The sequence below is a fragment of the Oncorhynchus tshawytscha genome, linkage group LG05, assembly GCF_018296145.1.
Source record: "Oncorhynchus tshawytscha isolate Ot180627B linkage group LG05, Otsh_v2.0, whole genome shotgun sequence".
Lineage (NCBI taxonomy): Eukaryota > Metazoa > Chordata > Actinopteri > Salmoniformes > Salmonidae > Oncorhynchus > Oncorhynchus tshawytscha.
In genome coordinates, this window is record NC_056433.1 from 19,929,940 (window position 1) to 19,946,552 (window position 16,613).

General features: G+C 43.1%; 1 pseudogene; it reads left to right on the plus strand.

The window, feature by feature from the left end:
* Positions 1 to 16,613, plus strand: part of LOC112250116 — a 148,939-nt pseudogene that overhangs the window by 112,445 nt on the left and 19,881 nt on the right.

Below are 16,613 nucleotides of genomic sequence, written 5' to 3' on the forward strand. Positions count from 1 at the left end.
TCATTACCTCATATCAGTCTCATTCTGAACAGCGAATACTCCTTGGACCCGCAAGAACCACAGTTTGACTTTTGATTCAGCACTACACAAAATGTGTTCAATTATTTATTTACTAGCTATCTAAATAATAACACAGAATACACATACACACTTATATGAGACAAAGGTCCCTAGTGTACTGACAAGATATGACGGCTTATTAAACAGCGATGGAGAAGGGGGTGGTGAGAATAGAGAGATAGAGAAAAAGGGACATTTATCGTGGCTACATTCTAGGACTGTCCTCACATTAATCATATACCTTGTACACGAACTGCCACCTGTTTGGAATAAGAAAATAATTAATGTATTTACGCATTGAATGCCGTTCGTTCGTCATTTATCTCGGTCGGAACCAAGCCCTCTTGGAAAGTTGATTCGGTGAGCCTTTCCTGTGGGCCACTTGTACAGTACATGCTCTGATTGTCCACCAGAGGTCACAATGTCCTTCTTAGTTGTCCAGTGTCCAATGGGCTGTTTCCTAAGAACAGTCGTACCAGTGATTGTCTGGAACAGCCGTACCAGTGATTGTCAGAGAGGGGAGTTTTCTTCTCCTCTTCCTTGGGTAGATAGTCAAAGTTCCAAACCACTTTACACACGCATTTGCAGGCTGGCGGTGTCCTGGTCTGGTAAGTTCATTTTCTTCACCTCGTCTTGAGAGTTTCAGAGTTTCTAACCATTTCAACATGTGGACCACGGTCTCACGTCTTTCTGGGCTAACATGTTAATTCTTAGCCAGTCCTTTTAAGCACTCTGGCCAAAGGGGACCGCTCCGTCCATGTGACACGCTCTTCTGACCTTACTTGGGGCGTGGCTACTTAATGTACAAAGGATATGATTAGAAGTTATCTCTTATGACTCTTAAAATCACATTCCTATCTTAAAAACTTCTTATGGCTGCAATCCCATTAACGGGATCGATATGACAATAGCCAGTGAAAGCGCCAAATTTAAAACAACAGAAATCTCATAATTACAATTACTCAAACATACATGTATCTCATACCATTTTAAAGGTAATCTTGTTTTTAATCCCACCACAGTGTCCGATTTCAAATAGGCTTTACAGCGAAAGCACCACAAATGATTATGTTAGGTCACCACCAAGCCACAGAAAAACACAGCCATTTTTCCAGCCAAAGAGAGGAGTCACAAAAAGCACAAATAGAGATAAAATTAATCACTAACCTTTGATGATCTTCATCAGATGACACTCATAGGACTTCATGTTACACAATACATGTATGTTTTGTTTGATAAAGTTCATATTTATATAAAGAAATCTGAGTTTACATTGGCGTGTTACGTTCACTAGTTCCAAAAACATCCAGCGATTTTGCATAGCCACATCGATTCAACAGAAATACTCATCATAAATGTAGATGATAATACAAGTTATACACATGGAATTATAGATATACCTCTCCTTAATGCAACCGCTGTGTCAGATTTCAAAAAAACTTTACTGAAAAAGCAAACCATGCAATAATCTGAGACGGCGCTCAGAAAATAAATAAAATTATCCGCCATGTTGGAGTCAACAGAAACCAGAAATCACATGATAAATATTCCCTTACCTTTGATGATCTTCATCAGAATGCACTCCCAGGAATCCTAGTTCTTGATTTGTTTGATAATGTCCATTATTTATGTCCAAGTAGCTACTTTTGTTAGGGCTTTAGGTACACATATCCAAACGCTTGTGCAGGTTCAGCATAACTTCGGACAAAAACTTCAAAAAGTTATATTACAGGTCGAAGAAACATTTCAAACTAAGTATAGAATCAATCTTTAGGATGTTGTTATCATAAATCTTCAATAAAGTTCCAACCGGAGAATTCCTTTGTGTCTAGAGAAGCCATGGAACGCAGGTCGATATCATGTGAAATGCGTGTGACCAGGAAATGGCTCTCTGCCAGTAACCTGACTCATTCAACTCTTATTCAGCCCCACACCACAGTAGAAGCCTCATTCAAGTTTCTAAAGACGGTTGACATCTAGTGGAAGCCCTAGAAAGTGCAACTTCATCCATATCCCACTGTGACTTCAATAGGGCCTGGGTTGAAAATCGACCAACCTCAGATTTCTCACTTCCTGTTTGGATTTCTTCTCAGGTTTTTGCCTGCCATATGCGTTCTGTTATACTCAAAGACATAATTCAAACAGTTTTAGAAATTTCAGAGAGTTTTCTATCCAATACTAATAATAATATGCATATATTAGCAATTGGGACTGAGGAGCAGGCCGTTTACTCTGGGCACCCCTGGGCACCTTTCATCCAAGCTACTCAATACTGCCCTTGCAGCCATAAGAAGTTATTAACAGAAACATCTTCATAATATTTAATATCCTATGCACAACGTATTGGATGGAAACGTGACATTTAAAGGGGGTATCCATTCCAACTTACAGTATTTGTTCCATATAGTTTATAATAACATCACAAAATGAAAAGAAATATGACATTTGTTTACTACATCTCCCCACTGACCATTTTCAACATTCTTTGTGATAGAACTATTGTTTCATTATCAACTTTTTGAACGTTAGAGTTTTTGGGCGGCAAAAGTCTTCTGGAGACGAAGACATTCCTTTGGTTGATACTAAGGAGCAAGAGTTCTCTGCTGCATAGAATTTACGACCAGTGTGTGAAGATGTCAAAACCCCCACAGTTCCCTCCTCCCCCCCTTTGCGGATGGGAGAGGGTCTGATGAGTGTCAGCCATTTCCAAGCTGATCTGATCCATTGTGATCCTCACGTGCAGTCATAACAGTTGTTTTGGTGGTTTCCTCCAAAGGTTTCCTTTGAGGCAAAGCCAAAGGGATCATGCCCAGGGGGCCAGTGTTCTGGCCTGGAAGCACGCTTTCCACTGTGCTCACTTTTGGTACTGCAATGTAGCTGAAGCCGAGGCCGAAGGACAATCCAATAGATGGCCCCACAGAGAAGTACAATTTTAAAATTCCTAAAAAGACACTTTCGTTGTCACCTTTGTGACAAAAATATACATTGAATTATTCCAGTAATTGTCTTCAAGGCCGTTTTTTTCCATCACTCACAGCCGAAGATATGAACATGTAGTATTCATCCAATGTCTGTCATGCTTCTGGATGACGTGATGATGTCATCGCTGCTCGCACTTGCTACAGTGCTCACTGAGCGCTAGTGCGCAGGCATTATCGGCTCTGTAAAGCAGATGGCAGCGACCACGAAACTGAGTATGTGAACGTGAGTAGATTACATTAAAAAACAACGGGCATCCATCTTGGAAGCAGTCTCCAGTTCTTTTATACCTCAATGATCATGCCTCATCTTTTGGAGGTGAATGCAGATTGTATGGTGCTCCACAACAACACTCTTGGACTATAACTAAAGTCGATAATCGACATTGCTGCTCAGGAACTCCTTCCGTTTATCCAAATGTAATGGCAGGCCACCCGAGTGTCACAACCGGCCGTGATCGGGAGAACCTAGGGCAGCGCACAATTGGCCCAGCGTCGTCCGGGTTAGGGGAGGGTTTGGCTGGGGGGGCTTTACTTAGCTCATCGCTCTCTTGTGGCGGGCAGGCGCCTGCAGGCTGACCTCGATCGTCAGTTGAACGCTGTTTGTGCGGCTGGCTTCCAGGTCAAGGGGTGGGTGTTAAGAAGCACAGTTTGATGGGTCATGTTTCAGAGGATGCATGACTCGACCTTCGCCTACCCTTCGGGCAGTTGCAGCGATGAGTCAAGATTGAAATTGGTGAGAAAAATAAATAAATCATTTTTAATGGCAACATTTTACTGAACAATATATTACCGTAATTTGTCGTGAAGAGTTCATCGTCAAACGGCGGGAAATTAGCTAGCTAGGTAGGCCTCATTCCCTTCCTTGATTGGTGCAAGGCAAGCCACAAAAAGTGTGCTGCTTGTTAGGGCGGCGGCGCAATAGTGGGTGAAAGTAGTCTTCTTCTTCTAGTGGATTTTTAAGTGTATTGATGCCTCTCAAAGGTACTGTATGAGTGCAAGACTCACTCAGATGAACAAAAATATATATTGGAAGAAACTAAAAAACCTAAAAACCCACCCTAAACTACATAATCAGCACCCAGCCCTATCCCACTATCCATAATACAGATAGATCCGGTGGGATTAATCCTTCCTCGGGCCTGGGAGACCGGCACTTCTACTGGCAACATTCCCTGTAGGTTCACAGATATGTCTCGAACTTCCATAAAAATGTCAGCTGCTTTCACAACAATGCCAATTGTTGTGCCATTTCTGTGGCCTGTGTTCTACTTGCACAGCACAATTCACAACCATCGTGATGAAGCCAGGAATCTTCATTTGTCAAAGCACATTTTCTGGGGACCACAAGTTATAATGGGAACATTCACTGTTTCCGTTAGTCCTTCTGTAACAGTGGCGGGGAGAGCATTACCTCCCGGTCCTCCACAACCCTTTTCACTGCACTGCATACCTAATGTAACACCCTGTCCTATTCTGACTTTAGTTACCTGTATCTGTTTCCCTTTTACCGGCACTCTGAAGACCTGGCTTCATGATTACCTTTGGAGTTACTACACTGACTGGGTTTGTCCTCCAGGCATGTCTCCACATAATGAAAACCCTCACATCTGGCACATCTAGGCTGCTCCTTCCTACAAACTGATGCTTCATGATCAAATATCTGGCAGTGAAATCCTTGCAGCACAGTAGGCATGAATACTTTAACTGTGTTGCTAACATATGATAACATTGCCCGAGAAGGGAGAAACTCCAAAACAAAACATCAGACAACTCCATGATTTACTTCTTTTTTTTTACCTTCATCCGTACTTCAATCAACAAAAAATCATCGTGGACAGGTCTTCTCACACCGAAGCCGCTCCTTAATTTAATACTTCATCCTCATTCACTTCAACTCCTTCAAACTCCGTGTCAATCCCTCCATGGTCACTATTAACAAGAGGAAAAAAGTACTCAGAATCAGTCGTTTTTTTATATTTGCGAGGACCAAGTTTATATTTGGAAGACGTAGGTTTATATTCGAGAGATGCAGGTTTGAGCTTGCTTGGCGCCATTCTTCCTCCACTTTAGGATTCTCAACCTGGGGTGTATTCATTAGTCGGATTCCGTAGCAAAACATTTAGTCTGATGCAAAAATAACCCGTATACCGTTTACTCCAGGAAGCAAACGGAACAAAATCCGGAGGGACCTATTCGTCCAATAGAAACTCTAGTTTTTGTTACGAAATATTTTCTTTTTGGAGTAATCCGACTAATGAAAACGACACCGGAAAAGACACGCAGGATGTGTGCCCTCTTTCTGTGTGGATTGTCAGGCCTTCCTCTGTAACAGTGGGTCTGTAAAAAACATGTTCATTTATTCAGGAGAAACTGGAAGGACATGACAAGTCTACACATGGTTTGTTTTGTGTGTGTGTGTGTGTGTGTAGTGTTCCCGCAAGTGTGTGTTTTGCTTTCCTATTGCTTGTGGCATGTTGAACACTCATAATGGGCTGCCAAAAGCCGTTTCACACTCTATGTTAAATTTCACGCTTGAGATCCCTTCACCCGGTGCCGCTCCTGTTTAATCTCAAAACAGCCAAAAAACTCCAGGATTCTCCAAAGCCTAAAGAGTAGAGGACCAAGGACGGCTATCTTGAAGTGTTTCCAAAGAGCGATTGTGTCTTTTGAGGGAGCACTGGTGTGTGTGGGGGAATGGTATGAAACTAAACTTAACAAGGTGAAGGAGGAAGAAGCTGGGGCTCAACCCGTTCCACCATGTCCCTCACATTGAAAAGCACTTCTCTCAGGCTGTGCCCCCTCCTCGGGTGGCAACACAGTCGCCTTTGTAAATACAGTAATGCCCCCCTGGTAGAGATGTTGCCAGGCAACAAGCTATCATTAGCACTCCCATGCCCTTGGGGTTGACCCCTTGACCCCCAGTAGGGTGGTGTGTATGTGTGTGTGTGTGTGTGTGTGTGTGTGTGTGTGTGTGTGTGTGTGTGTGTGTGTGTGTGTGTGTGTGTGTGTGTGTGTGTGTGTGTGTGTGTGTTATAGCATGTGATGACGACTGTTCTGGGCCCTTCATTAGTAATATGCAAAGATTGCATCATATTATCATCAGTATCAACCTCACCACCCCTCTACCACTGCCATACAAGGTCCTCTACCAGTTTAAGAACATGACAGAGTAACTCAAGGTGAATGGAAGGCACCCAAACACTTCCCTTTGTGTTCTCTCCAAAGAGAGTACTACATTATTTCTGTATAAAACAATTATATGATTAATCGATTTTAAAGATAAAGATTCTAAGCTGATATATAAAAAAATAACTTGGATTTTGCTAAGATGAACAGAATCAGTCGTGATTAAGTTACCCACCTGGACAAGGTGCTGTGTTAATATCTCTCAGCTGTTAGTGTCTCTGTGGGAGACGTAGAGCCCGTCACACACTGCGGCTTCAAACACTCCTCAAATCCACTCCAGACGACACCATAGCTCCACTCCGTTTAGCCACCTCTCCCTCTCATGCAAGAACAAAGACGCAATCACCAGAATCTGTAGCAGTGATATATTACACACACAGCAGCCTTTAAACTTGTTGATAACAAGCGGTTTTGATAACAAGGGGGAATTTTCCCCAAATCCTCGGAAAGCAGAGGAGATGGAACTGGAGATATAAGACACAACAAAGATGCAGATTATTACTAAAGGGCATCCTGAGGGGGGCCAATGAAGATATCACTTGATTGCTCCCCTCTTGTGGAAAGCCAGATCATTGGCTCAGGCTGGGCTTTTAGAGTCCACTGAGCTTGATGCCCTTATGCAGTCTCTGGTGCTCTGCTGTTTGTAAGTCTGTGAGGAGATATATGGCAGGGGGCCTACTGGCATAACACTGATGAATTGGGCTGGGGTGCAAAGTTAAATACAGGGAATCGAGGGTCTGCTCACACACACCTCGCCTGCCAGAACTGTGGTGATTTAATGGTAGATGACCTTTCGGCACAGTACCCCACTCTGACTCTCTCCCCTCTGTGTGTGTATGTGTGTGTGTCTCCCCCACAGCACATGCTCTCGCCACATAATTCGCTGGAGAGGCGCCTGCAGCTGGCCGGCAGTAACCTAGGCAGCCTGGTGACAACCTACTGGTTAAATAGCCCTTGCACAGCCTGGAGGTGTGTTTTGGGTTATTGGCCTGTTAAAAACAAATGATAGTCCCAATAAGCGCAAACCAGATGGGATGGTGTATCGCTGTAGAATGCTGTGGTAGCCATGCTGGTTAAATGTGCCTTGAATTTTAAATAAATCACTGACAGTGTCACCAGCAAAGCAGCCCCACACCATCATACCTCCTCCTCCATGCTCCACGGTGGGAACCACACATGCAGAGATCATTCGTTCACCTACTCTGTATCTCACAAAGACATGGTGGTTGGAACCAAAAATCTAAAATTTGGACTCATTAGACCAAAGAACAGATTTCCACCGGTCTAATGTCCATTAGTTGTGTTTCTTGGCCCAAGCAGGTCTCTTCTTATTGGTGTCCTTTAGTAGTGGTTTCTTTACAGCAATTCGACCATGAAGGCCTGATTCACGCAGTCTCCTCTAAACAGTTGATTTTGAGATGTGTCTTTTACTTGAACTCTATGAAGCATTTATTTATTTTGGCAGCAATCTGAGGTGCAGTTAACTCTAATGAACTTATCCTCTGCAGCAGAGGTAACTCTGGGTCTTCCTTTCCTGTGGTGGTCCTCATGAGAGCCAGTATCATCAAGGCGCTTGAGGGTTTTGCGACTGCACTTGAAGAAACTTTAAAAGTTCTTGAAATGTTCCGTTTTGACTGACCTTCATGTCTTAAAGTAATAATGGACTGTCGTTTCTCTTTGCTTTCTTTGAGCTGTTCTTGCCATAATATGGACTTGTTTTGTTTTTTACCAAATAGAACTATCTTCTGTATACCACCCCTACCTTGTCACAACACAACTGATTGGCTCAAACACATCAAGAAGGAAAGAAATTCCACAAATTAACTTTTAACAAGGCATACTTGTTAATGAAATGTATTCCAGGTATCTACTTCATGAAGCTGGTTGAGAGAATGCCAAAAGTGTGCAAAGCTGTCATCAAGGCAAAGGGTGGCTACTTTGAAGAATTTCAAATATAAAATATATTTTGATTTGTTTAACACTTTTTTGGTTACTACGTGATTCCATATGTGTTATTTCATAGTTTTGAAGTCTTCACTATTATTCTACAATGTAGAATACAATGTAGAATGTACAATAATTGGGGCGGCAGGGTAGCCTAGTGGTTAGAGCGTTGAACTAGTAACTGGAAAGTTGCAAGTTCAAACCCCTGAGCTGACAAGGTACAAATCTGTTGTTCTGCCCCTGAACAGGCAGTTAATCCACTGTTCCTAGGCCATCATTGAAAATAAGAATTTGTTCTTAACTGACTTGCCTAGTTAAATAAAACAAATGTAGAAAATAGTAATAATAAAGAAAAACCCTGGAATGAGTAGGTGTGTCCAAACTTTTGACTGGTACGGTAGAATGTTCTGTTGCAGAAAGATCTTTGGATAGAGCTCTGTTACCAAAACAACCCACTGTCTAAAAGACATCTTTACTTCGCATTTCTCTGACAAGAAAACACATTCTGACATTGACATTTAATCAAGACCTCTCTGTTAGGTTGTTTGGTTTAGTCCTAGTCTGTTACGTAAGCACAGCTAGTCCATTTTGTGATTCACTCATTCTATAATCCTGACCTTGTTGTTTTGTTCCTTGCTGCAGAACAAATATGTATATTTTCTTTTGGAGCCTTGGTTATTGTAAGAAATCCATATATTTTCATTGACATTGGTTCTTTGTGTATGTACTAGGTTGTCTCTTTTGATTCGAACACACAGTCAGGAACAGTACTTAGCTATTGACCTTGATTTAGCATTTATGAATGGTCTAAATCAACTCTGACTGCTGGTTCTGAAATAGATTGTTTAGACCAGTCACCCTGAGGCTGTCCCTTATACCATTGGGGGCCACAGGATTCCGGATTGGAAACATGCAGTTAACACACTAGGCACAATTTCAAATAAAATAACATCAAGTTGTAATAGTCACATGCGCCGAATACAAAAGGTGTAGACCTTACAGTGAAAAGCTTACTTACGAGCCCCTAATCAACAATGCAGTTTAAAAGAAATATGGTTAAGAATAAGAAATAAAAATAAACAAGTAATTAAAGAGCTGCAGTAAAATAACAATAGCGAGACTATATACAGGGGAGTACAGGTACAGAGTCCATGTGCAGAGCACCGGTTAGTTGAGGTAATATGTACATGTAGGTAGAGTTATTAAAGTGAATATGCATAGATGATAACAACAGAAAGTAACAACGGTATGAACACAATTTAACTTCTATTCCATGTTGGTTCAACGTCATTTCATTGAACTGACAATATAACAAAAGTTGATTCAACCAGCGTGTGCCCAGTGGGAATTGTGCATCTTGAATAAACACTCTGAACACTGGCCCATCCTGGATTGGTTTGTCCATCCAACTGATTGAATGTGTGTGTGTTCTCTCCCAGGTGACCAAAGTGTCGGCAGACGGCGAGCAAACAGACAACGATGCTGAGAGAATCCACAAAAGAGCCAAAGACCTGGAACTATTCTTCAAGAACAACCTACTGGCTGCAGAAGGTACAGTACATTTGTCTACATTCATATAACATACGATTCTCCCATAAACTAGCACATCTAAATGACATTCCTGCTGTACTGCTGCAGAGCACTGATTCAGTGTCGTAAAGGCCAGAGCGTCAGGATGTTGTGGAAATCAGTGTCTGGGCTCAGTGCTGTGTCCTCTGCTCTGTGATTAGACACCATTGTTTTGTAACATTTTCTACTGGGTTGAAATTGGAAGAGGATTCTGTTAATAAAGGGCCTGGTCGGTGTAGAGCGCTGGAGCGGTGTTGCCATGTAAAGGCCTAATTAATAGGGATGGAGGATGGGTTCTAGAGAAGGCGGTACAATCAGAGTGGGCTGGCATGTTGTGGCTCCTCACCGTGGGTGACATGATTAGTGTCAGCAGGGAACCTTTCTCACCCAGCATGCACCATCCCTATTACAGTTGAGGTCAGACGTTTACATACACCTTAGCCAAATACATTTAAACTCAGTTTTTCACAATTCCACAATTTTCATAATCCTAGTAAAAATGCCCTGTCTTAGGTCAGTTAGGATCACCACTTTATTTTAAGAATGTGAAATGTCAGAATAATAGCAGAGAGAATGATTTATTTCAGCTTTGATTTCTTTCACCACATTCCCAGTGGGTCAGACGTTTACATACCCTCAATTAGTATTTGGTAGCATTGCCTCTAAATTGTTTAACTTGGGTCAAACATTTTGGTTAGCCTCCCACAAGCTTCCCACAATAAGTTGGGTGAATTTTGGCTCATTTCTCCTGACAGAGCTGGTGTAACTGAGTCAGGTTTGTAGGCCTCCTTTCTCGCACACGCTTTTTCAGTTCTGCCCACAAATGTTCTATAGGATTGAGGTCAGGGCTTTGTGATGGCCACTCCAATACCTTGACGTTGTTGTCCTGAAGCCATTTTGCCACAACTTTGGAGGTATGCTTGGGGTCATTGTCCATTTGGAAGATACATTTGCGACCAAACTTTAACTTCGTGACTGATGTCTTCAGATATTGCTTCAATATATCCACATCGTTTTTCTTTCTCATGATGCTACCTATTCGGTGAAGTGCACCAGTCCCTCCTGCAGCAAAGCACCCCCACAACATGATGCTGCCACCCCCGTGCTTTGGCTTGCAAGCGTCCTCACTTTTCCTCCAAACATAACGATGGTCGTTATGGCCAAACAGCTCTAATTTTGTTTCGTCAGACCAGAGGACATTTCTCCAAAAAGTACGATCTTTGTCCCCATTTACAGTTGCAAACTGTAGTCTGGTTTATCTATGGCGGTTTTGGAGCAGTGGCTTCTTCCTTGCTGAGCGGCCTTTCAGGTTATGTCGATATAGGACTTGTTTTACTGTGAATATAGATACTTTTGTACCTGTTTCCTCCAGAATCTTCACAAGGTCCTTTACTGTTGTTCTGGAATTGATTTGTACTTTTCACACCAAAGTATCTTCATCTCTAGGAGACAGAACCCGTCTCCTTCCTGAGCGGTATGACGGCTGCGTGGTCACATGGTGTTTATAGTTGCGTACAATTGTTTGTACAGATGAACATGGTACCTTCAGGCATTTGGAAATTGCTCCCAAGGATGAACCAGACTTGTGGAGGTCTACAAGTTTTTTCTGAAGTCTTGGCTGACATCTTTTGATTTTCCCATGACGTTAAGCAAAGAGGGACTGAGTTTGAAGGTAGGCCTTGAAATACATCCACAGGTACACCTCCTATTGACTCAAATGATGTCAATTAGCCTATCAGAAGCTTCTAAAGCCATGGCATCCTTTTCTGGAATTTTCCAAGCTGTTTCAAGGCACAGTCAACTTAGTGTATATAAACTTCTGACCCACTGGAATTGTGATACAGTGAATTCTAAGTGAAATAATCTGTCTGTAAACAATTGTTGGAAGAATGACTTGTGTCATGTACAAAGTAGATGTCCTAACCGACTTACCTAATCTATAGTTTGTTAACCGGAAATTTGTGGAATGACTCCAACCTAAGTGTATGTAAACCAACTTCAACTATACATGCTACAGCAGGTGGGACTCGCACTGCCAGAAGCATACGGCACAGACACCCGCATGAGCAGATACACAGACACACATGCACACACATTCAAAGGAATGTACACAAAAACCACATGCACACACAAACACACACACTGTCAAAGGAATGCAAACACACACACAAACTTTCACTGAACCTCAATCACAGTCTCTAACCCATTAGAGGATTGGACTTGTTCAAATGGGCTATTTAAATGTCTACTGATTGTAGGCAATGACTGACTTCAGTGATGCCATCCTCATTTACATAAAAATTGTATTTTCTGAAATATTTCCAAAAAAGAACACACTCAAAGTGGGATGCACAGAGCATGTCTCCCTTGACTTCCTCGCAGAGATTCATGATCACATAGAGTTTCTTGTAAAAGCATTAAGGAGGAGATTGGACTGTTTTTTCATGCTGATGTATTCGTAAAGGAGACAATCTGATTATGCAATCCACCAAACATTTAAGTGTTTAATTGCCTTTGAAACATGCTATGTAATTATTCCGTGCCGGAGTACTTTAATAGGTATATATTTTGTCTTTGTAATCACATTAAGTGTTTACGTTTGAACTGTTCAGGAATGTAGGGAATGCATCCAATTAAGCCTCATTTTCAATTTGATGATTTATATTTAAATTAGAACCCAATTGGAGCAACTTCTCTCTCCGTTTCTTTTGAACTGATTGGGTTTAGATTTCAAAGACCACATTCATTTGATTACAGTACATTGGTCTGCCAAACAGAATTTGAATGTCTTTGAATCAACTTATAAGAAGCCTCCATCGCCATTGAATGGAAAGTAAAAAGTGCTTTTGTTGTGATCCACTTTGTTCTGCCTTGCTTTGAGCAACTCATCTAATCTGGGCCCTCGCTAGCTGCTTCTGTAGCTCATCCCTCTGTGCTCTACGAGCACACACACAAAGGCTTGGCTGTACGCAAATAACACACATACGAAGATGAGCTCTTTGCTGATGATGGCGTCTAGTGTAGTGTAGTAATACACACTTCCTGTACTAACTAACTGGCCCTTGGGTGGTTTAGAGGCCAGTGTGGATTTGGCATGTTTTTTTGACGTTAGCAGCATAGCAAACAGACGCACAGCCCTCTCAGATCCTTTCTCTCTCTCCCTCTCTCTCTCTCTCTCCCTCTCTCTCTCTCTCTCCCTCTCTCTCTCTCCCCTCTCCCCTCTCCCCTCTCTCTCTCTCGCTCCCCTCTCTCTCTCTCTCTCTCTCTCTCTCTCTCTCTCTCTCTCTCTCTCTCTCTCTCTCCCTCTCTCTCGCAATTTCCTCTCTCCTCTCTCTCTTGCTCTCTCTTTCCTCTCTCCTCTCTCGCTCTCTCTCTCTCTCCACCTCTCTCTCTCTCTGTCTCTAATGGTCATCATGGCAGCAGCAGGATAAAAACCTGGGTTTTGATGAGAGGAGACATGTATCAAACACTGTTTGATTTATAACACATTCTGTTCTCAGCCTTTCAGCTAGAGGTGACAGTGTAGGACAGAGTGTCAGGAGATAGAAAATTGTGCCTTAAGGCAGTGTGTGTGCGTGTTCCTGCGTTCGTGTAAAACTTACAATGTCCTCTATCCTCCAGCTCTGAAAGTCAAGGCTAAAGAGCTGAATGAGACTCTGGGAAGGAATGGAGCTCCAGAGAAGAGCCTGAATGAGATGCACCAGGAGATTGAGACCATGGTAGCCGAGCTCCCCAAACACCAGCTGGGAGGAAGAACCACATCTCAGAGGAGGAGCTGGGGTAAGGCCTGACTGGTCAACCTCAGATACCAACCTCTAGTCAACATCAGATCACAGACTATAATGTCAGTCTATTATGGTTCACACAGGGATGGGACTAGTGTATCCAAGCATAGCAGCACACCACAGGAGGTTGGTGGCACCTTAATTGGGGAGGACGGGCTCGTGGTAATGGCTGGAGAGGAATTAGTGTAATGGTATCAAACATAGTTTATACGTGTTTGATGCCATTCCATTTGCTCCGTTCCAGACATTATTATGAGCCGTCCTCACCTCAGCAGCCTCCACTGCAGGACACAGGTCACACCACATATGCAGCACACAGGTCACACCACTCACCTCATATTTTTAGGAAGGTATCCCCTGCTTTGCCTGGGCCACTGTAATCACAGCTAAATTAATGCCGTCATATAGTAAACAAAGAGGTGATCTATTTAAAAACATATTTGTGTACTGTAGTAATTTTTTAATTTGCATATTTATTGATTCACTGTTTTTTAAAATATTATACAAATAATTTTGCGGCCAAGCAAATCTCAACTGAATGAAGGAAGTTTACTTTTCTTATGTGAAACCTTAATGAGCTAATTAAAAGTTGCCTGAGGTGTGTGTGTGTGAGGAACATTATTAATTCTAATCAAACCAGTTTACTCATGTTTCCTTCTGGCTGAGGCCTGGATGAGTCATGCAAAAAGAAAGAGGGACATCTAGTGGCTGGTCTGATCCACAAATGAAGGAGAAGAAGAAAGAAAGGAGAGAGAAAGAACAAAGTTCCTCTCCTCCTCACGCTATACAGTACTCTGATCTTCCCCTTTCTCTTTCCCCATCGCTCTGTCTTTATCTCTCTCTTTTTCTCCGCCCCATTCTCTTTCCCTCTCTTCTTCCCTCTCTCTTTCTCTCTCCCTCTCTCCCCTCCTTCTCATTCCACCCTCCACACTCGCTCCCCAGACTTGCAGAGGCCCTGTACCAAAAGGTGAAGCTTCTCTTTGGGGACCCCCACCAGGCTACGGAGGACCTGAAGGCCGAGGTGACAGAGAAGGGTGACCACCTGGCCAAGCTGTTCGAGGCCCAGGCCCTGCTGAAGGATGCCCAGGGGAAGAGCAGGGAGGCTGGGGCCCTGTCTGGACAGAACCAGTGCAACCTCACTCTCCTGGAGGTAGGCAGCTTGTACACACACACACACACACACACACACACCTCCCATTTCACCCTTTTGATAATGGGTAGTGGTGTCTATTCACAGTTATGGTATATACACCGTTTTGTGTTGTAGTTTCTGTAAAGTTAGTTGGGCTGATTGTGTTCTCTGGTCTGCTTGCAGAGACAGAGGGATTCTTTGAGCTCAGTGAAGAAAGGAACTGAAGACTTGCTGGAAGACAGAGAGCGCATTCTGGCTGAAGCCAACGGGCTCTCAGACAACATCAATCAGGAGATTGAGGTAGTCTCTAGACACCACACACACACACACACACATCTTAAACTCAGGCCTGTCAAGCCCCCGTCATTGGGAGAGGAAGACACACTTTTACTCTGTTGGAATGCTTTCATGATGTCAGACAGATGTTGCCTGGAGCACTATTGGACTTGACCTTTTCCCGACCGGGCCTTTATTTGTACATATGTACCACCTGCATCAAGCCAGGGGTTCAGCTTCGTCTCTCTCCCTCTTTCTTTCTCTCTCTTTCTGTTAGTTTTTCTGTCTGTCTGTGTTGCTCTCCTGCTCTATTTGTCTTTCTGTCTGTCTGTCTCTCTCTTTCTCTTCTTCTTTCTCTCTCTTCTGTGTAGGATCTGGAGGAGATGGAGCGTGAGCTGGGCTTCTGCATGAGCACCTGGACTACAGGGTGACTCGTCTGACTAAGGGCCCGAGTGACAACACCCTGACTGATCTGCTGCAGGACGCTGAGAACCATGCTGCCCAACTCAACGAGTCCCCTGGCATCCTGGAAAGGTACGGGACAGGCAGACAGACACACAGACAGACACACATACATCAGACGTGTAGTACTTTTGTTTGCTGTACCTCTGTTATAATCGGGGCGGCAGGGTAGCCTAGTGTTTAGAGTGTTGGACTACTAACCGAAAGGTTGCAAGTTCAAATCCCCGAGCTGACAAGGTACAAATCTGTTGTTCTGCCCCTGAACAGGCAGTTAACCCACTGTTCCTAGGCTGTCATTGAAAATAAGAATTTGTTCTTAAGTGACTTGCCTGGTTAAATAAAGGTCAAATAAAATGCCACGGCAGCATTCAACGGGACTAGACAACTTCATCGAGGAGGTGGATAAAGAGGCAAAGCAGGCCAGGGCACACGGGACAGAGGCCCTTCAGCTGGTGAGTGCATGCACACACATCACACCTTTACCCTGTGTGTGCGTTGATTCAAAGAGGACCTCTGTCTCTAATGTGCTGAGCAGCAGAGATTTGGCGTTCAAACGTTTTTGCATTTCCTTATTCACTTCCATTTGTCACGCTGTAGAGATCAAAGTCCCAGCGCTGTCGTCCTTATTATCGTGACTCGCCCTCCTGCAGCAGGAGCCAGCGGAGGTGAAGAGAAACCTTTTCCCCCTCTTTCTTCTTCTCTTCTTCTCTCTAAAGGAGAGAGGGAGAGGCTCAGAAGTCTGAGTGGGAACGTTGGTCCCCTCTGTGGAAAATCTCCTCAGCCCGTGTGTCCTCTGTTCAAAAACACAGCTTTATACTCCACACATTATTACAGTTTTTTCCAACTGCTTACACACAAAATCTTTTCATGTCACACGATTTTTGAAACCTCTCACTCAAAGTGCAAATCTACACACCAAATATCCAAAACCATAAGCTATTTCTCAGCGTTTGACTCAGTTGTCAATTGCATAAAACACTTTTTTCAAAACACTACACACAATTATCTACCTAAAACACAAAAATCGAACAGGAAGTGACTTGCTTTCCTTTTCCAAACACAACCAATCAAAATGCTACACTTATTCACCAGGTCACACACACACTCCTCACATGTGCAAACACTAATAGCTTAACTGATCACTAACCAATCACTGCTTTACTGTAGTATAGGCCTATAAATAGGTCAAAGGTTAGATTACCTGTTTTGAACAATGGA